The following is a 4,110-nucleotide window of genomic DNA, read 5'->3' as shown; positions in this document are numbered from 1 at the left end:
TCCGTGATCACATCCAGGACTCCAAACTACCTTCGGTACATCAAAACACAAAACTCATAATACCGATCGTCACCGAACTTTAAGCGTGCGGACCCTATGGGTTCGAGAATTATGTAGACATGACCGAGACACGTCTTCGGTCAATAACCAATAGCAGAACCTGGATGCTCATATTGGCTCCCACATATTCTACGAAGATCTTTATCAGTCAAACCGCATAACAACATACGTTGTTCCCTTTGTCATCGGTATGTTATTGCTCGAGATTCGATCGTCTCAATACCTAGTTCAATCTCATTACCGGCAAGTCTCTTTACTCATTCTGTAATACATCATCCCGCAACTAACTCATTAGTTACAATGCTTGCAAGGCTTATAGTGATGTGCATTACAGAGTGGGCCCAGAGATACCTCTCCGACAATCGGAGTGACAAATCCTAATCTCGAAATATGCCAACTCAACAAGTACCTTCAGAGAAACCTATAGAGCACCTTTATAATCACCCAGTTATGTTGTGATGTTTGGTAGCACACAAAGTGTTCCTCTAGTAAACGGGAGTTGCATAATCTCATAGTCATAGGAACATGTATAAGTCATGAAGAAAGCAATAGCAACATACTAAACGATCAAGTGCTAAGCTAACGAAATGAGTCAAGTCAATCACATCATTCTCCTTATGATGTGATCCCGTTAATCAAATGACAACTCATGTCTACGGCTAGGAAACATAACCATCTTTGATAAACGAGCTAGTCAAGTAGAGGCATACCAGTGACACTCTGTTTGTCTATGTATTCACACATGTATCATGTTTCCGGTTAATACAATTCTAGCATGAATAATAAACATTTATCATTATGTAAGGAAATAAATAATAACTTTATTATTACCTCTAGGGCATATTTCCTTTAGTCTCCCACTTGCACTAGAGTCAATAATCTAGATTACAGAGTAATGATTCTAACACCCATGGAGCCTTGGTGCTGATCATGGTTTGCTCGTGGAAGAGGCTTAGTCAATGGGTCTGCAACATTCAGACCCGTATGTATCTGGCAAATCTCTATGTCTCCCACCTGGACTTGATCACAGATGGAGTTGAAGCGTCTCTTGATGTTCTTGGTTCTCTTGTGAAATCTGGATTCCTTTGCCAAGGCAATTGCACCAGTATTGTCACAAAAGATTTTCATTGGACCCGATGCACTAGGTATGACACCTAGATCGGATATGAACTCCTTCATCCAGACTCCTTCATTCGCTGCTTCCAAAGCAGCAATGTATTCCGCTTCACATGTAGATCCCGCTACGATGCTCTGTTTAGAACTGCTCCAACTTATAGCTCCACCGTTCAATAAAAACACGTATCCGGTTTGCGATTTAGAATCGTCCGGATCAGTGTCAAAGCTTGCATCAATGTAACCATTTATGATGAGCTCTTTGTCACCTCCATAAACGAGAAACATATCCTTAGTCCTTTTTAGGTATTTCAGGATGTTCTCGACCGTTGTCCAGTGATCCATTCCTGGATTACTTTGGTACCTCCCTACTAAACTAATAACAAGGCACACATCAGGTCTGGTACACAGCATTGCATATATGATAGAGCCTATGGCTGAAGCATAGGGAACATCTTTCATTTTTTCTCTATCTTCTACAGTGGTCGGGCATTGAGTCTTACTTAACTTCACACCTTGTAACACAGGCAAGAACCCTTTCTTTGCCTGATCCATTTTGAACATTTTCAAAACTTTGTCAAGGTATGTGATTTGTGAAAGTCCAATTAAGCGTCTTGATCTATCTCTATAGATCTTGATGCCCAATATGTAAGCAGCTTCACCAAGGTCTTTCATTGAAAAACTCTTATTCAAGTATCCTTTTATGCTATCTAGAAATTCTATATCATTTCCAATCAACAATATGTCATCCACATATAATATTAGAAATGCTACAGAGCTCCCACTCACTTTGTTCCAAATACAGGCTTCTCCAAAAGTCTGTATAAAACCATATGCTTTGATCACACTATCAAAACGTTTATTCCAACTCCGAGAGGCTTGCAGCAGTCCATAAATGGATCGCTGGAGCTTGCATACTTCGTTAGCACCTTTTGGATCGATAAAACCTTCAGGTTGTATCATATACAACTCTTCTTCCAGAAATCCATTCAGGAATGCAGTCTTTACATCCATTTGCCAAATTTCATAATCATAAAATGCGGCAATAGCTAACATAATTCGGACGGACTTAAGCATCGCTACTGGTGAGAAGGTCTCATCGTAGTCAACTCCTTGAACTTAACAAAAACCTTTCACAACAAGTCGAGCTTTGTAGACAGTAACATTACCATCAGTGTCTGTCTTCTTATTGAAGATCCATTTATTTTCGATGGCCTGCCGATCACCGGGCAAGTCAACCAAAGTTCACACTCTGTTCTCATACATGGATCCCATCTCAGATTTCATGGCCTCAAGCCATTTTGCAGAATCTGGGCTCATCATAGCTTCCTCATAGTTCGTAGGTTCGTCATGGTCAAGTAACATGATCTCCATAATAGGATTACCGTAACCGGTTTCTATGATGAACTACTTTCCAATAAGGGAGGAGGTACAGTTACCTCATCCAGTTCTACTTTCCTCCCACTCACTTCTTTCGAGAGAAACTCCTTCTCTAGAAAGGATCCATTCTTAGCAACGAATGTCTTGCCTTCGGATCTGTGATAGAAGGTGTACCCAATAGTTTTCTTTGGGTATCCTATGAAGACACATTTTTCCGACATGGGTTTGAGTTTATCAGGTTGAAGCTTTTTCACATAAGCATCACAGCCCCAAACTTTAAGAAACGACAACTTTGGTTTCTTGCCAAACCATAGTTCATAAGGCGTCGTCTCAACGGATTTTGATGGTGCCCTATTTAATGTGAATGCAGTCGTCTCTAAAGCATAACCCCAAAACGATAGCGGTAAATCAGCAAGAGACATCATAGATCGCACCATATCTAGTAAAGTACGATTACAACATTCGTACACACCATTACGCTCTGGTGTTCCGGGTGGCGTGAGTTGCGAAACTATTCCGCATTGTTTCAAATGTAGACCAAACTCGTAACTCAAATATTCTCCTCCATGATCAGATCGTAGAAACTTTATTTTCTTGTTACGATGATTTTCCACTTCACTCTGAAATTCTTTGAACTTTTCAAATGTTTCAGACTTATGTTTCATTAAGTAGATATACCCATATCTGCTCAAATCATCTGTGGAGGTGAGAAAATAACGATACCCGCCGCGAGCCTCAATAATCATTGGACCACATACATCAGTATGTATGATTTTCAACAAGTTTGTTGCTCGCTCCATTGTTCCGGAGAACGGTGTTTTAGTCATCTTGCCCATGAGGCATGGTTCGCAGGTACCAAGTGATTCATAATCAAGTGATTCCAAAAGTCCATCAGTATGGAGTTTCTTCATGCGCTTTACACCAATATGACCTAAACGACAGTGCCACAAATAAGTTGCATTATCATTATCAACTCTGCATCTTTTGGCTTCAACATTATGAATATGTCTATCACTACTATCAAGATTCAACAAAAATAGACCACTCTTCAAGGGTGCATGACCATAAAAGATATTACTCATATAAATAGAACAACCATTATTATCAGATTTAAATGAATAACCGTCTCGCATCAAATAAGATCCAGATATAATGTTCATGCTCAATGTTGGCAGCAAATAACAATTATTCAGGTCTAATACTAATCTCGAAGGTAGATGTAGAGGTAGCGTGCCGACGACGATCACATCGACTTTGGAACCATTTCCCACGCGCATCGTCACCTCGTCCTTAGCCAGTCTTCGCTTAATCCATAGTCCCTGTTTCGAGTTGCAAATATTAGCAACAGAACCATTATCAAATACCCAGGTGCTACTGCGAGCTCTGGTAAGGTACACATGAATAACATGTATATCACATATACCTTTGTTCACCTTGCCATCCTTCTTATCCACCAAATACTTGGGGCAGTTCTGCTTCTAGTGACCAGTCTGTTTGCAGTAGAAGCACTTAGTCTCAGGCTTAGGTCCATACTTAGGTTTCTTCTCCTGAGCAGCA

Source organism: Triticum dicoccoides, chromosome 7A, assembly GCF_002162155.2.
Source record: "Triticum dicoccoides isolate Atlit2015 ecotype Zavitan chromosome 7A, WEW_v2.0, whole genome shotgun sequence".
Classification (NCBI taxonomy): domain Eukaryota; kingdom Viridiplantae; phylum Streptophyta; class Magnoliopsida; order Poales; family Poaceae; genus Triticum; species Triticum dicoccoides.
This window is presented reverse-complemented; position numbering follows the sequence as displayed.